At 33.9% G+C, this 23,330-nt stretch overlaps 1 protein-coding gene across 3 annotated transcripts in view; it reads right to left on the minus strand.

The window, feature by feature from the left end:
- Syt1 (synaptotagmin 1) overlaps positions 1–23,330 on the minus strand; it is a 507,557-nt gene that overhangs the window by 287,108 nt on the left and 197,119 nt on the right. The gene's annotated exons all lie outside the window — the stretch shown is intronic.

Here is a 23,330-nt window from a genome sequence, read left to right on the forward strand (position 1 = left end):
AAGTAAGTAAGTGAGATTACCCAAGTGAAATATATATATTTAAAGAGCTGGCAAAGAACATTTAGTAATTTACATAATACCTCTGGAACATAGATAATACTGCTTCCTTTTCTGTGTTCTGGAACTCAGAGGAGATAATACATGTATGATGTTTGACTCAACATTGTGGTTTACTAAATGCTCTTTTTCTTTTCTAATTTTCTGACTAGTGACGTTTGCTTTGTTACATGGTAGAAACCGAAAATTGACTATCATCATTTTAAACAAGAGTAGAAAGATGGTGTACCCTTAGTTTTTACACCAATACGAATATATGAAAATTGCACAAAGATTTGTGTGAAATGACTTGTCTGTTTGAATTAATGAAAAACTTTTTTTAATATTACACTTGAAAAATGTTTAAATTTATGATCACGCGCAACCCCAAATTCTGAAAAACGTACCTTGATAGACTGTTGTACAACATTTCTAGAAACCTTAGCTTCTATATTCAAGTCATAGTCTTAGCTGGAGTACAACAATACATAAACAATAATTCATAACACATTTGTTAAATGACAAAGTGACTTGCTCTCATATGCTATTCACAAGGAACAAGGTAATGGGGGTAAGTGATAATGTAGTTCAAGAATAAAAGCGTCCTGTCAAATAACAGGCTGAATCACGCCTACAGAGATCAAATGATTTGATGGAATCAGTACATAGAGAAAAACGAGAGACATTAACAGGGAGGTCAAGTGGAATGAAAGGTGTCTCTACTAGCTCTGGGCTATAGATTTTCTAACTCATATGTCCACCTCCATCAAAATTTATTTGGTAAATATAGTTATTTTAAGTTGATGATAGCCATTTGTAGAAAATTTCTGAATATTTAGGCTTTACCCCCCTAACTCTGAAAATTATGAGTTTTAAACTGTTACCCTAAGTCTAATATAATTTTATCCAAAAGTAAATATCAGTATTTATGATTATTGGCCACCACCAACTATGCTATAAATATGGCTTACCTCTGGCAAGTACAATGCCTGGTTTGAAAATCTCTGTGAAACCTATTTTTTTTCCCCCTTAAACCTTCTGTGGTACATGTGTAAAACCAGGCCTATGATAGAGGCAGGAGAGCTGGTAACTTTGTAGCCTGTGTGCAGAAGCTGGGGTCTACTAGCCCTGAAGCTGCTGCTGCTGACAGCGGATTGATCACCTCCAGGTTCGCCCGTGGAAGCTTTTTGCTTGATTCGAGTTTACTCTCCAAGAGTGATGGTGTGGAACTGCAGTCAGCAGTCATCCACTGTGGAGTTGGTTGCTCCTTCTGAAATTGAAATAAATTGGCTGAGGGAATGTGCAGAACAGCAGTTGGTGAATTTAGCACAGAGCACTGTGGGCCCACACGGATAATGACTGCATTATATTAAAGCAGAGAAATGCAAAGGGAAAACCCAATTCAAGAATATTGCATTTCTCAACACATATCAGGGCATCAACAATGTAAACAGACCTTTTATATTGTAATTGTAGTAAAATTGAGTAAAGAGGGAATTTAATTAGCCTATGAATGATTTTACTGGGGCCTCCATCTCTAATTTGTCCTTTATATTACTGGTAGATTAATCTCTCCAGTAACAGGACTTTTAAGAAGAAATTCCTAAGCTCAAGGATTTATCCTGAGTCCAGAACAGAGATGCTTTAACATTTTGTACCCCAGCTGGCTCTTTTCTCTTCATCATCCACCACTCCCAACGTGGGCCCTTCTCCATCTGCAGAGCTGCTTGTGGTTTGCACAGGGGTCTAAGTAGAGCTCAGGCTGCCTCGCTCTCTGAAGTGGGAGAGGAGCAGCATCTCCATCAGCACTTCAGAGGTGGAACTCAGATTCAGGGCCAGGTCTTATGATAATAATGACAAAGAAGAAATTATTCTTAACCTCCTGAGTTCATGTTTTAGTTGAAAGAGATAGAACATAGTAAATAATTCTAGACAATGGGAATTTCAATAGGCAATGACTAAGTAATTAATTGAGACTTGAGAATGCTGGTTGGAATCCTAGATTAGTCATACTGGGCATGTTATATTGATGTTGTAAGCTATGAGCTTCCTGTCTATATTGTGGCATACCAGTAAGAGTGTTTTGCTGTACTAGAGCTTTTGTGTGAATCCCACGTGAGTACCTCATGAAACATGCAGGAAATACTTTGTCTTTTTGAAAACTGCACATTTCTGCCAGTATAAAACCTGGTAATTTCTCCCCGTGAACACTAATAACAATCCTGACCTCTTTTGCTGGGCTCTTTGAGTCTCCATCCTTGGGCACTCCCAGTAGACCTGGTAATACTATGAACACCAGGAATATTAGCAATGGTGACTATAAACATGGACTGAGGGCCAATTTGTTTAATTGTATATTGTTTTTCAACCTTTGTCTCACTTGATTCTTACTCTGACCTATCAAGAGATATGATTATTCTCATTTTAATGACCAGGAGCCTGAAATCTAGAGACGCTTAATGATATTTTCAACATCATCCACTAGTCAGTGACATATATATATATATATATATATATATATATATATATATATATATCAGAGATCTAATTTCAAAGGCTGTATGTGCTATTGTACACTTCTTTAGAAATTAGTCCCTTTGCCCTTGTAGATTTCAAATTATAGGGGAGAGAGAAAATTTTTTTTTTTAGGAACTTAATATATATTTGGTTAGTGGAGTGATGTCTAAGAATTGTTCTAGAAACACTTAAGGTAGCCTTAAATTATGGAAGGCCATGCTCTGGAAGGGAGCTTAGCTGGTGAACTGCACAATAAAATAATAACAGAGTGTGTTAAAACTTCACAGAGGATATTTGGCATTTCTTATATTTCTGAGAAAAATAATTATAATTATAATTTTTAAAAATTACTAATATTCAATCACAGTAGTAGAGGAAGCTGTGCTTTATGGTTTCTGTGGGAATAACAATGTTTTTGTGCAGAGGCTAGATTCCCCTATGGCTCTTAGAACACATTTTTGATATTTCATCTAAGGTGATTAAAAATTTGTCTAGGCAGAATACTATCTCTAAGATAAAAATAGAAATATCAAGACAATAGTGCTGGAAAAGATAATGCTAAGTGAAGTTAGCCAATCCCCAAAAAACAAATGCCAAATGTTTTCTTTGATATAAGGAGACTGACTCATAGTGGAGTAGGGAGCAGGAGCATGGGAGGATTAGATGAATTCTAGATAGGGCAGAGGGGTGGGAGGGAAAAGTAGGGGGCTGGGGATTGGCAAGGATGGTGGAATGTGATGGACATCATTATACAAAGTACATGTATGAAGACTTGAATTGGGTGTCAACATACTTTATATACAGAGATATGAAAAATTGTGGTATATATGTGTATTAAGAATTGTAATGCAAAAAACCCAAAGTATATATATAAAGGCACGAATTGGCATGAACATACTTTATATACAGAGACATGAAAAATTGTGCTCTATATGTGTAATAAGAATTGAAATGCATTCCACTGCTGTTGTGTATTTAAAAAAATAAAATCAATAAAAGATAAAAAAAGAAATATAAAGACAAAGAAAAAAGAGGGTTTTCAAAAGTTTATCAGGTAAAGCTGATGAAAGATTTATTTATTGTCTAGATATCATTGACTTGTGTTGAGGTGATAGACTAAATATTTGTGAATTTAGCCAAATATGAACATACAAAATCATGTAAGAAATGTATTTACTATATGGAAAAATATTTGTTATTATATACATGTAGCTAACAAGAATAATTATTGAAACTTCTCTTTGGTTATTTTTCTGTAATCATTTGCAATTTGGTCCTGCTCAGAGGCAAGGAAAATGAGCTAGATGTGCTTTTGAAACTCCTTTCAGAGTTATAGTTTTATGATAGTGTAATAAATTTCAAGATGACCATGGGGAGTATGTTGTTCTACATATACATTTTACTGCTACTATGAATTTATAGTAATTGGAGATAACTTACTATTTTATGAGGCATAACAGAATAATTGCACCATTTTCAACTTTAAAAAGAGTGAGAGAAGTCTGGTCAGGGTGATAAATGATCCACACCATTTAGTAACTATTCCTTTTAAAAATGTAGAATTGTTGCATATAAGAACACATTCCACTTTTGCTGTTGTAAACATTTTAATTTCCATTTCACTATAATGTTGCCAATTTGAGGTTTTTGAGTTTGCACAAATAATGCTGATATTTTCAATAGTAGAATCTATTTAATTTTGCCTGTACATGGCATAACTATTGATTTTACAGTCTGTTGGGTATTCTCCTCAAATAATGTTTCAATGAGAGAAAATCAGCTCCACATAGGTCTGGCCTACAGTATCCTAACACAGCCCATATTTTCTGAACATACTTCAAAGAGCTATAGTCTATCTCAACTGAGAAGTGTTTGGGGCCTTAGTTTGGCAGCAGTTATGACCCAGACTCAAATGCTGCAAGAAAGGACTTCTCTAGGGTTGTATAATACTCAGAGGAAAAGCACTGAAGGATGACTTGTGATGGGAGTAGAGTTACATCAGACAGACTGGGGGTGGGAGGAGGGTTGAGCAGCCCTCTCACCTCCCAGGACCTGTAGCTACTTATCAAGAAGCAATGGTTAACTTTCTAAGAGGCATGGTGCCACCTTCTCCCACTTCCAGATTAGCTTATAGGCACCAAGGTTTGCATGGTATTTCTTCTAAGCTTCCAGAGAAGGGAAATATAAAAACAAGGAAAAGATGTTTACTTGGGTCCATGGGGGGGGGGAATTACTACACTTTTTGCTAAAAGCTGTGCTTTCCAAGACAAAAGCCTTGTTGAAAACCCTTCCTTACCTTTCACCTCCTCATAATTTAGATTTTAGTTTATTCCTAGAACTTCTTTAATCCACTAAAGCAATGCCAAGAGTGCACCGTATTTTCCTGAGTGAGGACACTTCAGGCTCCTTACTTATCCTTTTTCTTCTACCACATTGCCTGTTTAGGGAAAGCAAGGACCATGGGTCTGCTCACCATTTGTCCCTAGCACATGTCATACTTCTTGTCATTGACTCAGAAGACAGAAAGCATTGACTGAATGATAGATGGAGGCAGTGGAGATGCAATAACTAAAGATAATTATCTATTTTTGAGGTTGAACTGGACAGGAATATGGAAATCTCATGAACACCCATACTAAATTTGAGCACTCAGTAGGTTGACCTGGATCAGGGATCTATGGCAGATTTTTGAGGTCTGGGGTTAGAGATGTGCAGAACTTTTATTAAAATTTTACTTTCTTTGGTAGGTAAGGTTTCCCTCCTTGTTCTTAGTATTTCCTAAAGTCAGAACAGAATATGAATAGATATTAAAAGAAAATAAATGGATTACATGGCCAAAGAAGTTTTGAAAGCACTTGGTTAAATAAAGTTAAATAGCTTTTATTTTTAGGCAGGACATATTAGACTTAACTATGCTAATGTGCATTATGAATGATAATAGAGTTTTTCTTGCAGACATCATCTCATGGAATTTATAAACCAGAGAATGTTTGTGGCCAACTAATATAATATAGTTCTAAAGCTGTCTCTCTCCAGTAGGAGATATGTATAATTGAAAAATAATTTATTCAGTGTCGATAAATGGCACCTTCAAGATTCAGCTCAAAGGAAAGAATCTCCCTACTTGATGAAAAAAATCAAGTCAAAATTTTGAAGTTGATTTAGGTATTTAGGGATGTTGATTATTATAATGAACAGAATATACTTAGTACTGATACCATTAAAGTGGACACAATAAACCTAAGTTATTTTGATTAACTTATATGAGAAACATAAATGTTCTAAAAATGGCTTCTTTGGGAACAGCACTACAAAATTACTTTTTTAAGTATACATTTTGGAATTGACTTGAGCTTGCTCATTCAGCAGCAGTGACCCTGGATAAGTTCATTATCTCTTTATACACTTCTGTTGGTGTTTGTGGAGGAGTCTAAAGAAAAGCGTTTATTTGTCTAATTTATATGCCTTTCCTTTGTCTGTACTCTGCCAGTTTAGATGTCACCTGTAATAACTATGAAAAATTGCTGTGTGTTTCATGTTCTTCTTCTTTTTAAAACTGCAACAGAGGTTCTCTACAGCTACCAAAGGGACTTTAGTTCCAAGGAATCACAAATCTAATTTAGCTGTACTGAGTTGCAATCTCTCATCCTAATAGGCATTTTGTTTAATATGAAAACTCATCAGTGAAGACTCTCTTAAAATTGTTTCTTCTATTTTAGGGAGTAAATGAAATAAATGTGTTTATTTTAGATCACCTAAATATTTTCTGTAATATACTGGTGTGGTTAAAGGATGCTACTTTATCATACTTATCTTTGAAAACCTGATAGTATCCCTGCTTTCAGTTTCTCAGGCAATCTTACATTCATTCACCTGGTAGGTCAATCTTTTCAAATCTCAGCTGTAATAATGTCATTTTCCTTCTCAAAACTCTAAATGGCTCCCCATTGGTTATCAGATGATAAATGAATTCCCTAGACTGTCATTTAGGGCTTAAACATTTTACTCTTACTCACCTTCTCCCTAACACCCCCTCCCATTATCACTCTAATTAAACTGGCTCTCTCTAAAACACACTGCATTGTAGCTTTAGCTAAATGTCTCGTTATTTCCCCAGAATGACCACTCTTATCCTTGTCTTTTAAAAATTGGCCAACTCTTTTTTTTTTAATGTCTTTTTTTTTAATTTTTTATTGTTGGCTGTTCAAAACATTACATAGTTCTTGATATATCATATTTCACAATTTGATTCAAGTGAGTTATGAGCTCCCATTTTTACCCCATATACAGATTGCAGAATCACATCAGTTACACATCCATTGATTTATATATTGCCATACTAGTGTCTGTTGTATTCTGCTGCCTTTCCTATCCTCTACTATCCCCCCTCCCCTCCCCTCCCCTCCCCTCTCTCTGCTCCCTCTACTGACATTCGTTTGTCCCCCTTATATTATTTTTCCCCTTCCCCTCACTTCCTCTTGTATGTACTTTTGTATAACCCTGAGGGTCTCCTTCCATTTCCATGCAATTTCCCTTCTCTCTCCCTTTCCCTCCCACCTCTCATCCCTGTTTAATGTTAATCTTCTTCTCATGCTCTTCGACCCTACTCTGTTCTTAGTTACTCTCCTTATATCAAAGAAGACATTTGGCATTTGTTTTTTAGGGATTGGCTAGCTTCACTTAGCATAATCTAAAAAAAAAAAAAAAAGACAATGAGACATTATAAAATTTTGTCCCAGGAAAATGCTCTGCTAAGAAGCCTGGGAAAAGCCGCAGAACACTGTTGTGAGTTTGGAGCTCATCAGGATTTGCAAGCTGATTAAATAAAATGCTATTTATCCTGGCAAAAAAAAAAAAAAAAAAAAAATTAGCCAACTCTTCAAGTCTTCTCTCAGATTCTATCACTTTCATGAGTTTGTTCTTCATCAATCCGTGGATGACACACTCTCTCTCTATATATCTATCTCTATCTCTATCTCTATCTCCTTAATGGAGCAGAGGAATTCACAATCCTTACTTTTTATTTTTAATTTTTATATTTTGAGGATGGAACACAGGGGTGTTCCACCACTGAGCTACATCCCCAGCCCTTTCTATTTTGAGACAAGGTCTCACTAAGTTGCTGAGACTGGCCTCAGACTTGGGATCCTTCTGCCTCAGCCTCCTGAATCACTGGAATTATAGGCATGGCTTCACTGTACCTGGCACAATCCCCAGTTTTTAAATCCTCATCTACCTAGCACACTGTGACAAGTTTGGCACATAGAATTAGTTATTTAGTAAATATTCGTTCAATTAATTATCAACGGTTTCATAGTATGTCTTTCCTGCCTTGAGTTAAAGTTATTTTATTTTTAATTTTATTTTTGTCCTTGCTACTGAACTTCAAGGGCAAACACTATATCTATTATTTACTACCACTCTGCGCTGCAATAAATAGTTAACTTGAAATGCAAAGCTAAAACATTCTAGTGGAATGTAACCACTTCAGTGTAGTAAAATTTTTTAGAGCATGAAATTTGGTAAATTTGTGCTTTGCCAGGAAACAGATTCCTCATGGGAGTAGTGAGGGAGACAGTACTGAACACAGAGTTCAAATACATGAGTCTAAGTTCTTTTTGTTGCAGCATTTGTGACCTTGGTCAAGTTTCTTAACACTTCTGTGTCTTGAATTTCTTATTTGACAATGAGAATATTATACTGATTATAGAGGCTTACCATGAAAATTAAAAAACACAGGAGCAAATGCATTGTAAACTGTGAGATACGTTGAAATATATTTGCCTTTCAACAAATACTTTGAGTCCTGCTTCTGTGGCAAGCATTAGGATAGTCTTTTATTTTTACAACTTAAAATTTATTATGTTTCTTACAATTTATTACTACATTAAGATGAGTGAAAAACTCATTATCCCTGCTTGGAAGGTTCTGATAACCTGGAAGAGACCAACATATGAATTGAGAATTGTAATACACTGTGCATGTATATTAAGAACTATGGTAGGAAGGAAAGCAGGGTGCTTATGAGCATGAAGAAGGGCACCTGGGTTCGATCCTCAGCACCACATAAAAATAAATAAATAAAATAATGTATGGGCTGGAGAGTCTTCCTGGGGGAAGTAACATGTAGGCAAAGACCTACAGGATAAACTTGCCACCCAACTGGAATGAAGGTAGAAAGGGTGTTTCAGAAAGAGAGTATTAGAAAAGGTTTCTAAGAAACAAGAGAAAGTGGGGAGATATTCTGGTGTTGGGAGGAGGGTTGAGCATGGTGTAATACAATCCTCTTTGATCCTGATATGTTCCTCTAAGGGGTTTCTCTTCTTCCTTCCACCACCTCCTGCCCCCAAGCTTTGTTAGAAATAACATCCTAGATCAGGGTGATACATAAGGATTTTCTATGCAATGCAGCTTGTATTTTTTTTTTTATATTGTAAGTGAAGAGGATTTAGATTCAGAAAGTTCTTTATTTTTCATTGCCACATTTTCTACCATGAATATTTTGAAAAATAAATACGTTAAAGTTATCCACAGGATAGATGAGAGAGGAGGAACACTGTTTAAAGAGTTAGATCAACCTGTGCACAGTCCAACTTTGTCAATTTATGTTGCACGTTCTTGGGCAACCCATTTAAGTATTTGACTATAAAATAACGGTGCTTAAATTACAAATTTTGTGAACATTCAAAGAGATAATACATAAATGAGAATCTCATGTAGCACTTGGTATGAGTTCAATGAGTGTTAATCTTTTTTATTAACTTTCTAAGAATCAATAATAAATACATTTTTTTCTGGACAATTCTATTTATGCTGTGTTTTCAGGCCTATAAGTAATTAACTAAAGTGTTACTTTGACTAGCTGATGAATTTTACAAAATGTATTGGTCAAACTGAACTGTAAACCTTCTAAGGTTTATAAAAGTAAAACTCCTTTTTATTAACCAAGGATGTAGCTAAAATATAAACTTGTGATATCAAAATTTAATTTGAGCCTGCTAGTGTAAATAGGCCATTCATGAATTTGCAATAAAACATTTACTAAATTTTGTTTGTTTCTCTTGACTTAAATAGATTAGATTCTCTAATTCTTCCTCAAACTAGAAGATTTAAACTTCATAAAATTCTTATTTTTGGGGAAAATATATTTCACAAGTTCCTATTCATTGGTTGCTAAGGAACTTTAAAAAACTGCCCACCCCACCTTAAGTTTATTTATTTATTTATTTATTCTTTCCTGTGGCTCTTCACAGTGAAAACTCAAGAGAAAACAGTGGAAGTGAGCTCTTTTTTTCTTTTCTTTTTTTTCCTACTGGGAAAAATTGACCTACATCTCTGGCTACTTCTTGTGTAGGAATCATGGCAGACTCTTCTTTTAATCTCTGTTCATATATGAGAAAACAAAAAAGAGTTTAAAAATTTTGGTTACTTCTTTGTATTATTTCTCTTGTAAAATGGAGTGGAAGTCAACAGGAAAAATATCTTATCCAACTGAAATTAGGGGGAAGTGTTTCCAATGGAGCATAAATCAGCCAAAATTTATCTGAGGTACTAAAATATACTTGTTCGTGTGAGTGTTCACTACATTTTTAATCATATGTGGTTGATTTCATTTCTTGCATATCTTACCTAGTTTTCTTTGGGAGTATTAATGTATACTGTAAACCTTTCTATAGATTCATAATGATTATTTGTGTCAGGTGAAGCTCTATACAGAAAAACAGGCTTTGTGGTTGTAATGACCTTCAATGAGGTTGTTAATTGGTCACTAACTAGAAACAACAGGTGGACAAAGCTTCAATACTGGACTTGGTAAAGATCAAGAAATAATCTTACAATATATCATAGAGGTTTTAAAGAAGTAGGGCAAAGATAAGAGCTTAAATTAGAAAATATGCTTTCTAGAGAGAAAATTTTAAATATGTAATCTCCAGGTTTCTATGGTAATATCTTACATTTACAGAATTTTCTGTTCAGAGTACTTATACCTCTGACAGTACTTGGATTTTACAACATTGCCAACTGTTATTATTTTAATTTTTCAACTGAGTTTGAGAAAACTTTAGCTCAGGTAGTTTGTATAACTTCTGGGGGAAGATGGCAAACAAGAATGGAATCAGTCATATAAACCTTGCTGTCCTGCCTGAGTTCCGGCACCATCCTGAACATTCACTCAATTTCACTGGCCTTCAATTTTTATCCGTAAAATGCTAAAAGCAATAATATCAACCCCATCGTGTTTGATGATGATTAAATATAGTAATGCCTCTGAAGAGCTTAACGCAGTACTTAGCATACAGTGATGTTCAATACTGAACTATTTCAAATATTATTGTTGAACCTACCATCTAGCATCTCCAGGAAAAGAGACCGTACTTTAATTTCAACTATTAAATGTTATGAATTTACTTACTGGGGAAAGGAATTGAAGCCATCACAATGTTTGATACTCATAAGGAAATTAAGAAAAGTGGTGTTTTTAAGGAATGCTACATTTAAAGAAACTTAGCTTGTTAAATTTATATAAAACACCTTTCTTGATTTAAAGACCTTTTGTTTTTCTGATTATCAAAGTATATTATGTAATACTGTATTTTTTAAATCCACAAATTATGAAATGGAAAATAAACATGCATTCTGATCTCACATTTATAGATTTCCATTTATCTACTTATACTCCTGTTAGATGGAGATGGCAGGGCCTCTGTCACTGTATCATTATTAGTCTTTAGTACTCTTAACATTTTAAACCACAAAATTTCAGAGATAAAACTGGTATCTCTCCTTTGTTTTATGTTTATATAGTTATTACTGATATTGGATTTTTAGTTTCATATTTATTTTGTCAACTACCTGATAATATTTATGAAATTTTCTATTGGAATATATTTAGCACTATTATTGGTATAAAGTATATTTTTATATATTAGCAATGTTCAACGTTTTTTTAAAATATTGTCTGTAAATGTTTTTTCCAGATTTTAATTTTTAATTGCCTGAATAACTAATAATTATTAGTTAACTAATAATGTTAATAATATTAGTTATGAATAACTAATAAATTTTTTTAAATTTGAAAGATACATTTAGGAAAAAGATTGCCATTAAAAAAAAGAAAAAAATAGAAATGAAAGTGTCCCTTTTTCATCAAAACTTTTGAGTTCCCTTCAAGAGGTAAGTACTGTTCTCAGCTTGGTGCATATCTTTATCTTAGATCTTTTAAGAAATCATTATTTTTTTCTTATATTAAAAAAATAAAGGCTTCTATTTGCAACTCTCCTTTTTTCTTTTTTATTTTGGTACTAGGGATTGAACCCAGGGGCACTTCACCACTAAGCCACATCCCTAGTCGGTTTTATTTTTTATTTAGAGACAGGGTCTCACTAAGTTGCTCAGTACCTTGCTAAATTGCTGACTAGCTTTGAACTTGAGATCCTCCTGCCTCAGCTTCCCAAGTCACTGGGATTATAGGTGTGCACCACAGCGCCCAGCTATCTTTCTACTTTTATTATTCTAGATGAACTTTAGAATCAAGCTAAGTTCTCAAAAGTATTCTAATCATATATTGCTTAAGATCAGATTAAATCTCTAAGTTTGTAATTCATATTTTATAATACTTGTATCTATCCATTAGCCCACCTAAGTGCTTCTGTTTGTTTAAGCTTCAAAAAAATTTTTTACAGTTTTCCAGATATAGTTTCCACAAATTTTTTAAGATTGTTTCTGACTATGTTTTAATATTTTTCTTAATAAGTAATACTTTTCCCTCCATCTTACTAAGTAGTCATCAGTGATACATAATCAAGTTACTGTTTTCTAGACATTTATAGTATATATAAGTTCTTATAGCTAAAAAAAACAACAGAACAACTATATTATCCAGCTATATTACTCCTTGATATTTATCCAAAAGTGTTAAAGTCAGCATACTTTCGAGATACATGCATACCTGTGTTTATCACACCAAAATTCACAACAACTAAGTTATGAAACCAGTCTAAGTGTCTGTCCATCAACAGGTTAATGGATAAAATGTGGTATATATACAATGAAATTTTATGGAGCCATACAGAACAAAATTATGTCATTTGCAAGAAAATGGATGGAATCAGAGACCATGCTTTTGATTGAAATAAGTTGGACTCAAAGAGAAATCTATTCTATGTTTTGTCTCATGTGGAAGCTAGAGGAAAAAATATATGCAAAAAAATGGGTCCATCAAAGTAGAAAGGCGACCATCAGCATAGAGGAAGGGGGTAGTGAGGAAGGGAAGAGAAATAAGGGAGACACTGGGGAATGAAATAGATCCATTTGTGTCTTCATATAGTGTGAATATGACACAGTGAAACGTAGCATTCTATATCACTGTGCTGCACCAATATAAAAAGTCTGTATAATAAATCTTTAAAAAGTTCTTATGGCCAAAGTCTTTAAGACTATCTACTATACTTTCTTAAAACTCACTGAGGCATGCTATATAAATAAACATGCTCTGAAAACAATAACTTTTCCTGATTTCAGAAAGTTAGAAAAATAAGCATGCCAATATTTTGATTGTAATAGTAAGATTTCTAATGTAAATATAAAATTTTTACCAAATTCATTGATTTAATCAACATATTTTCATTTATGGAAGAAACTTACATTATAAAACTTTTAATTTATTATGAGAATTATTTTGCTAGCACTCTTAAAAGACATTAATACTCTTTCACATTAATGGCTGAGATTTTCTATGTTCTTGGATATGTTAATTCATGCTGTTGATCAAATTTTGTTATCATCAGGAATAATGAATTTTATATTTTCTATATTATACTAAAAATAAAATAACATGTTATTACTCAAATTTTAATATAATAAATTCATGTACTCTCTGGCTCTATAATTCTGCAATAAAGAATAAAACTGCATTCTGGTTTATTATAGTATTTCTGTTTTATTCATTTTGAGTTAAATTTGATCATCTTTGATCAGTGAGTTAATTTTGATCAAGTATAGCAATAGACAAAACAAGATTTTGTAATAACACCTCATTTATTGAGTATTCCTAATACTACCACAGGACCAGAGTCATTTAAAAGAAAATAATTTTATCACCTCTAGCCATTATGTCAAAGTTTCCTTTTCATACTGTTGACAGGACCTATTTTATAGGTAGCTATTCTGGGTTTGAATATTTCACAACTTCCTTAGGAAGTTATTCTAAGCTTAACAAATGGAACATTTTTAAAAGAAATTTCTAATTAAAAAGATACTGGAAAAGAGCTCAAGAATTTTTATATCATTCTATTATAAGAGAAAAGCTATCAACAATTTTTAAATCATTTGGCATCCTGTGACCATATTTATGAGTTCAAGTGTTCCAATTCATTATTTAGGTAGCATTTATCTCTACAATTCACCTGTCTAATCTGTTCTGTGTTCTCCTGGTTTTCCTATGACCACATGGCTCATACCATTCCCTATGGCACTCATGGACTCATTCTTGTGGCCATGTTAGTGGAATATATATGGACCTCAGGATTTCTCCTCTTTTATCTCCACTCTATCTCTTAGTAATCTCACTAAAAAGTCAGGGCTTCATCTGAGACCTGAATGTTGATGATACTTCAACCTACATTTCCAACTGATATTTTCCCTCTTATTCTAGTTTTGCATTTTTCACTGCTTGCTGGCTATCTGTTGGAATTTCAGATGAGCATGTCTACAGCTGAATCATCCTCTGACTCAATCTGGTCCCTTCTCTACCATCTGTATTTCAGTTATTCTTTTAAGCTATAGCTTTGAAGCTTGTACTCATTTACTTAGTCACAGAGTCCTACCAATCTGACCTGTATGATGCCTGCAATTCATTTCCTCTATTTGGTTTCTGTTGTAGAACCAATTAAGTTGCTTCTTATTGCCCTATCTCTAATATGAAAATATTGTGTAAATAATTGGTATATTAACGTTCCCAAAGCTTATCCTGATACATTACTTCCCTACTCAAAAACTTCAATGATTCTTTCCTGCTTACAGAATCATCTGTTGTTCCATATTCTGCTTACTCTGGTCTTATTTTATTTGCATACTCATCTTGTATTAGTCTTCTCCATATGTAACAGTCAAACTGGACTGAATTCTATTCCCCAAAATTCTCTAAAATTGTCATTATCCTATGTGCTAGACACTTAACTAAGATTTTACATGCATTATACCAATTAGTGTTCATCATAAATGTCAAGGTAGGTATCATCATTATTTATGTATAAAGATGGGAAATTGAGGCTTAAAGAAATAGATAACTTGACCAGTGCTAAAAAACTAGGAAGCAGAACTAGATCTTGAAACCAAGCCATTTGGTCCCAGTTGCCACTGTGTTCATCCAATGTGTTCTGTGTGTTATGCATACTTTCTTGACTCCTGCTATTCTTCCATCTAGAATATCTCTTCTTACTGGTTCTTCACTATTTACTCTCTATCTGCTTCTCTCTGACTTCATACTGTACCAACCTTGTTATGCTCTAGCCACAGTGGTCTTTTCATTTCTTGAACTTAGGACCAATATTGCTTCAATCAGGATATCTGAACCTGCTATCTTCTCTAATTTTCTCTTTCTTGACTGCTATATTTCCTGGATACTTGAGTCTAGAATTTTTTTTTTTGTACTGGAGATTGAATCCAGGGGTTCTTAACCACTGAGCCACATCCCCAGCCTTATTTTATATTTTGTTTACAGAAAGGGTGATTTGCTTAGGGCCTTTCTAAGTTAGTAAGGCTGGCTTTGAACTTTCCATCCTCCTGCCTCATCCTCCTGAGCCTCTGGGATTACAGGCGTGCACCATTGCACCTAGTGAGACTAGATTTTAATGTTTATTAAATGTTTCCAGAAAAAAGATTCTATGTTTCCAGAAAAAAAGATTCTTTTCTTCCCTCTTTCAACCAACTTACTCAATACATTACTCTATTTTATTATTGTAATAGAACTTGTCAATATCTGAATTGGCCTAATACATCCATTTCTTTTCTAACAGGCATGAGATATGGGGTCTAGTTGGTCTTGTACAACCTCTCTGTCTAGCCCTTGAACAAATGCATATTATATGATAAATTAATACTCATGTGATGAATTGGGAGCTTTCTACCTGATAATGACCCACTAAAAACTCCAGACCTAAATTAAAGCTAACCTTTTGATAAAGGGTCTGATTTCTGCTTCTTTACCATTATCCCTCAAACTTATTGGTTATAATCACTCTGTTCTCCGAATTGCCTTAGCATTTTACAACTACTGGGGAATATGCCATTTTTGCATTATACATATTGTGTATTATGTTTTTGTAAATCCAATTCCCTGCCTCATTGTATATTATGTGAAGAGAGATTTGGTCTACAATTCAGTTTCATAAGTATTATAAGCTCCTTCCTTAGTTTTCTACTAAATATCTATTAAACTTAAAGAATTCTTTATAGTTTCAAGTACATTTAATGTATATGAATATTATATAAAGGAATAGACCAATTTACAAAAAAGTTTGACCCATTGAAGGATTTTGATAATAACCCATCATATGACATTGCAATATATTACAAGATGAGGCCTATTTTCCCCTGACAATAGCCTATAATCGTACTCTGAAACAGTTTCATTATGATTTAATTATTTGCTACTGTGGGAACATTCTTGCATTATATTTTCTCTGTTTTCTGCCCTAGGCTCTTAAAATATGCCATTTAAAATAACTAGTAAGATATATTTACAGGTCCATGGACAAGTGCATTACTAATATGGATAAGTATAATGTTTTAAGAGACCCCCACCCTTTGATATTATTTGTTAAAGCTCTTAACAGCTCATTTTCACACATGAGAATAAGGCTTGGACAAAGAAAATAAAAACTTTCTAAATATGATCAGTGATCACAGATACATTTAAACGCAGGGAGCTGCTTGGACACTAATAGACCTGCCACATCATTTTCATTTCCCTAAAGATATTAGAAGCCACTCTGAACTCATCATCAATAACTGCTTAAAATGTTTTTATTTTATAAAATCAATGTTATGCACTATTACTTGATTAAAATTTCAAATAAAGAGAGATGACTGTGGACTGAGAAGGGTGTTGGGGGAAGGAGCAAAGGTAGTAGAAGGATGGACATGACCCATCAGTGCATGATGCATGCACATATGGAAACATCACAGAGAATGCCATTAATTTGTGCAATTAATATGTCAGTAATTATAATAAAAATGATGATACTCAATATAAATAATACAGCTTCAACTAATTCTTAAATAACATTATATTTAGTTACTGTTATTTATTTATTTATTTATTTATTTATTTATTTATTTTGGTATCAGAGATTGAACTCAGGGGCACTTAACCACTGAACACATCCACAGCCCTTTTTATTTTTTATTTTGAGACAGGGTCTTGCTAAGTTGCTTAGAGTCTTGCTCAGTTTCTGTGGCTGGCTTTGAACTTGCTATTTTCCTGACTCAGTCTCCTAGAGTTGCTGGGATTATAGGCATACACTACCAAGCCCTGCCAAATCAGTTTTTAAATGAACTTTTTCAGCAATTTTCCATTCTTAATTATGGATTATCAATGTAAGAAAAAGAATGAATAGGAAAGATGGTGGAATGAGATGATCATCATGTCCCTAGGTAAATATATGATTGCATGAATGGTGTGACCATACTTTGATACAACCAGAGAAGAGAAAAATTCTGCTCCATTTGTGTACAATGAATTGAAGAGCTTTCTACTGTCATGTGTAACTGATTAGAATGAATGAATTAATGAATGAATAAATAAATAAATTTTAAAAAAGAATGGATGAATAAAGCCAATAAAAGTAATCTACTTGCAAAAGAAAAATAAAGTATCTTTTCAAACTTTTCTTACTCTGTAATTTTACAAATTCATTATTTCCATGGCTTTCTTTCACTTTATTTAAAATTGTCTATATAATACATAAACAGGAACAATTTTAGGAGTAATATCTACTTACAGAATTAGGGAAATTTTATGTTATTTTCATATTCAAAATTTTGTGTCTTTTTTGAATAAACACATTTTAATGTAATGAGTAACAAGGAAAATAAATGCCACAATTAATTAAAGCAGTGTCTATATTTAGGGAAAGCCATGTTCGGCAATGCTTAAAAGCATTGGCTTGGGAATGGTTGCTAATACTGCAAAACAATGTGGATATTTATTTCACCTCAGGTAAATTGCTCTCTATACCTTAGTTTCTACATCAGCAAAATGGGAATGATAAAAAAAATTACCTCATAGTGTTGTGAGGATGTAATGCTACACAATGAGTGTCAATTATTTAAGAAAATACATGACAAATGCCCACATTTGATTTTTTTCTCAGTGGAGACAGTCTAGGTTCATTTCATGAAATTCCATTATCCATGATCAGGATATTATCCCAGAGAACACATGACCACTACTCAACATTGTGTTGACTCAGAAATGGGTCATCCTTACTATTTTAAGCCCTAATCCCATTTTATTAATGCCACTAATATGAATAACAGCTGATGAGATCTGTTGGCTATATTTATACAAAAGTTATTGAGCCAGAGACAGGCTAAGTGCTGAGACACAGGAAATGCAGTGGTGATGGTCAAGCGTCTTCTCTCCTGGGTGGACATTCCAGATGGGTTGAAAGAACACAGGAGAAAACCATATAGCATTTGATGATTTATAAGTGTAAGAGGGGAAACAGAGATGGGTAATGGCTGCCTTTGAGGCAGCACAGTTCTGGCTGGGACCCGTAGGAATGGCCTTCTGAAGAGGAACACAGAAGTCTTCAGGAAGCTCTCTGGGTGGGGAAGCAGCCAGAATCATGAATTGAGGATGTTAGAAGGTTGACACATACAAAAAACAACAGGAGGAGACCAAGACATACAGACCCTTGGGGAGACGTGTGCACCTGCCCTTGTATGCACAGGGACTAAGATTACCACGGGTCTTTGATAGAATTTTTATTTTATACATAATGTGAATGAAAGCTACAGGAACAGTTTAAGGGACATTGTGAACAAAGACCAACTAGGAGAAGAAAAATGCAGGAAAACTGTTTCTTAAAAGATGTCTATTCAAGCCTCTTTATGGATATAATCCTTACGAATGGGTCATTTTAAGATTTTCAGAATGTGATCTTTCTTGAAGGCAATGGCAAATTGAAAAAAATATTAGATTAATGTCTTCTTATTTATGTATCTCTATATTTGCTTGCTAAATCATACATTACACACTTTGCTATTTTTAGCTATTTTTAAATGGATAGTTATGTGGCATTAAGCACATTCATATGGTTGTATAACCATCACCACTGTCTCCAGAATGATCTTATCTTCCTCAACTGAAACTCTGTTTCCTTCACATTGACTCCATGTTCTCCTGATTCCATGTTCTCCTTCAACCTCAGGCAACTACCACTCTACATTCTGTCTCTATGAATTTGACTATTCTAGATACCTCAGAGAAGTAGGATTGTACCATAAGCATTCTTTTGTGACTGGCTTATTTCACTTAGAATGATGTCTCCAGGATTCCTCTACTTTGTTGCATGTGTCTGAATTTTCTTCCTTTTGGAAGACGGAAAGATAGTTTATAGTATGGATAGTTGATCTGTCAATGATTACTTAAGTTATTTCTATCTTTTGGTTTTTGTGAATAATATTGCTACAAACATGAGTGTATAAATATCTATTCTTTCCTTAAATTTGAAGGTATAATATTTTTTTCTGGATTCTAACATTTAAATAAATTCTGGTTCTCATAACAAGATATACCTACTGATAAAGAACCTTAGTTATTTCTTAGTGTAGATACTCAAATCTTATCTTCTCCAATCTTCTCAAGTGTTCCATTGCAGTAGTGTAGAAATTGCATTTTTTAAACAATTTTTTTTGTGTGTTTATGTGTGGTAATGGGAATTGAACCCAGGACCTCAGGCATCCTAGGCAAGCACTCCACCACTGAGTTGCATCCCCAGCTCTGCATATTCACTTTCAGTGCCAAGAGTGTTTTGCATTTGTTTCTTCACAGAGCTACTAAAATATAAAAACATATAGGATTTATATGTAAGGATTAACTCAATCTTTGAATAAAAAGCCCCACAGCTATTATATGGAGATGTATTTATATAGTTTCAAAAGAGGCTATGTCATCCTAAAATAATGTAATTAAAAATCTAAATTAATGCATATTTTTATAGAATAGGTCAGCTATGACTATTGTAATAATTCTGTGAACTGGATAAATTTTTTTTGTTTTCTGATTACAAGAGTAATTCATGATCACTCATTACCTTATTACAGAAAATTAGGAAAATAGGGCAAACACAGTAAATCAATGCCAACTCATCAACAGATAATAAGTGTTTTGGTTTATTCCTTTTCGGTCTTTCTTTCTATGCATATTTTCACAAATATTTGCAAAAGCTTTGTATCTGTATTGCTTTGTAAATCTTTTATCTTTTTTCTTTCTTTTTTTTTTCTACCTGTCATTGTGTGGGAGCATTTTCCTACCATTATCACTATGACTTTCTAAGCAGACCAGTTTTCAATGAAAAACATAGTATGACATGATGGTTAAGATGAGGTTACGGGAATCAGATTTCATCAAGTCCAGGTTATCTCTGCTATTTGCTAGCTGTGTAACTTTGGGCAATTTATTCAATCTCTCAGTGCCTTGTTCTCTCATCTTAAAACTGGGATCACCATAATACTTCATACAGATGCTGTGAGTACTCAACAAATTAATGTAAATGGACTACCAATTAAAATAGTACTTGGCACCAAATAAGCACTCCAAGTGTCATTATTTTTCACATTAAATATATTTTTAAATTTTATTATCTATAACAGATAATATATTATTTTATTACTTTAATGTTGGGCAATTATATATAAAATTATTCAATCAAGTATGTAATAATTTAACAAAACTTGGGAATTACTCTGATTCTAGAACTTCAGCATGTGCATGGATAATTCTCATTCCTTGAGAGTCTGATATGGTGAATCTGGAGTAAGACATAAGAATTTTCTTTGAAAAATGTGAACTAGATACATCTCCAAATGAATCTAGTAAGCAAGCCACTGTTGTAATCAGAGATTAGTGCCTATAACATTTACATAAAATCACACAGGATATAACTGATATTGCATTTCATAGTGCACTAGTATTTGTTACTAGGAGAGATGCAGAATTGCAAAAAAAAATTCTCTTTTTTTAAAAAGATAATTTATCAATACCTTTGCATTATTAGGAATAATAACCCACATAAGGATTAAAATTTCTAATTTGTATTTTTAACAGCACTTTATTAATCATTAAAGAAGTTGTGACTCTGCTGATATTTCTAATTTTTGAATAATTATTTACTGTTCTATCTCAAGAGTACATTTTTATCAAACCAGATGCCTTATAATTACATGTTTGTAAATTATTAATTTGTTATTCCTCTCTAAAGGATAACATTAAGCAGGCATATGTTTATTTCAAATTGCATTGTTTTAGGATTCCCAGTAATAATAAATAAATAATGATTAGTCAAAAATAACATCTGTGCAAAATCTTTTCTTTTATGGGAAAAATAGATTTTTAAAATTAATCTATTTCTCAATTGATGAGAAGGATTAAATGCTATCACAGAGGAATTAAAATTTTTCTCAGGATCAATAATAATAGACTGTAAGCTAAGTGTTAAAATTCACCACTTGGCTGAGCTGACTTTATTTGGTAAATCTTCTATGGGTTTGTCACTGTCAAGATTGGACAGAGCTACTGAGGACAGCACTCAACCCATGCATCCATTCTTTCATTTCCCTTTTTCTTGTGCTCACGATGTAGAAAATTACCATTGACTTCAGTTTTTGAAATTATTTCCTTGATTGTCCTTGAGTGGCTATGCTACGGCTCAGAAGGACAAAAATAATCAATACTCATACAGTGGACTAGTTGATGCTGCTCTTCAGCCAACTGTTTGGCGTGTTGTTCACGGGTTCTGAAATAACATGTGGAAAGGCAGTGGTGTGGGGATCATGTTCTGCTTAAATTGGACCTGACTTAGGAGCTGCTGAACGATTCACAGAGTCCCTCCACAGGTTTTGACAGGTATCCCTGTCAACGTGTGGCTCTCTCCTGCTGCATGTTTGCAGAGTACAATGTGTTCAGACCACAGTGGGGTCAGGAATTCAAGGATAGACATGTTAACCAGAAATCACCACTAGCCAGCATCTTGAAAGTCTTCACTTAGTGATACATTGGATACTTTATAAAACACTTTCTTGTTGAGGATTATGGATAATATTTAATTGAAATCACATCTCACAACCTGAAATTCTAGTACACCCTTGGATGAACACTATTTAACACAGACAAGGTTAGATCCAGCTTACATTGATGAAGTCCCTATTGTTGGGTGTTTATGTTTATTGTGTCCTTATTGCAAATAGGATTTTACATTTCTACTTTTATTACTGGCCCACAAATTGTTTCTTAGTATGTGGGCTTGGTGGCACATGCCGATAATTCCAGTGGATCAGAAGGTTGAGGCAGGAGGATAGCAAGTTCAAAGCCAGCCTCAGCAACTTAGCAAGACTCTTAGTGAGACCCTGTCTCAAAACAAAAATTATAGAAGGGATAAGGATTGGCTTCAGTGATTAAGCACCCCTGGGTCAATTCCTAGTACCAAAATGTTTCTTACTAAGTGCTGAATTCTGGAATTAACAGACTCAAAGTAACTTAGAATTATTAGGGACTATCTTCTGCCTCACTAATTTGTAGATGACTATATGATAAAAGAAGTGGAACTTTTTTTTTTTTAAAAGACTGTGTTTCAGATAACTGCTCTGCTTCTTTTGTAGATGTGTGACTTTGTGCAAATTGTTGAGACATTCACAGATGGAAAGTCAAATGTAAAATGGATGTTAAGAAGCATCTTATTCACATATGTATTGGAAGCTGAAATGAAATAAAGAATGTGAAACTTGAACTATGGTTTGGCACGGCACAGAAGGTCATTAAGTAGTAGCTAAGAGGAAATACAGGCCCAGAGAAGTTAAACGAAAACAAAATGGGCGGGGGGGGGGCATTTTTGGAAAACAAAAACAAAATTTAAAAGGACCATGGGGTATGTACTGGATTTTAGGTAAGCATGTGCCTTGTGTGAGTCATATGTACATTCACAGGGTAACCCAGGGAATTCATCCTGAAGGTACTGAGGAAAGGTCTTTTCTGGCCTGAAGCCAGCAATGTCACTTCGGGAGTCCTGCTTTTCTATCTCTAAGCAGGATGCTTAAAAGTTAAATTTTTCTATCATTAAATATACAGTTCGTATTCCTTGGAGGAAAACGCAAATGGATCATTTTTCAGAGGTGAAAAGGACTGCTTTTCTCCTTGAATACAGCTGGGGAAGGCGTTGTTTGACAAGATCTTAGCTTTATGTTGGGAGCGAGTTGGTTTGCCAGAGGGACTTCCAAAGATTACACAGAATTTTAGAGCGATAGCGGTTCCTATTGGTAGTCATAAGAAGAGGGAAAAATTTGCTTCTATAGTTCCTATAAAAACGACTTTCTAAGCCCTCAGAGGTTAAAACTCTTTTTTGGATAGATGATATCAGTGATCTCTAGCTAATGGGCTGTTCTCATGGTCTCCTGCATCATGAGAGGGTGGGAATTTTTCATTTAATTTTGCAAATCAAGAAATATATGCTTGATATCTTCCAGAAGTATAGCTGATATCCCTTAGACTAATTCAG

This window comes from Marmota monax, unplaced genomic scaffold (genome assembly GCF_021218885.2).
Source record: "Marmota monax isolate L192 unplaced genomic scaffold, Marmota_monax_Labrador192_F-V1.1 WCK01_AAM20220418_F8-fsc00146, whole genome shotgun sequence".
Lineage (NCBI taxonomy): Eukaryota > Metazoa > Chordata > Mammalia > Rodentia > Sciuridae > Marmota > Marmota monax.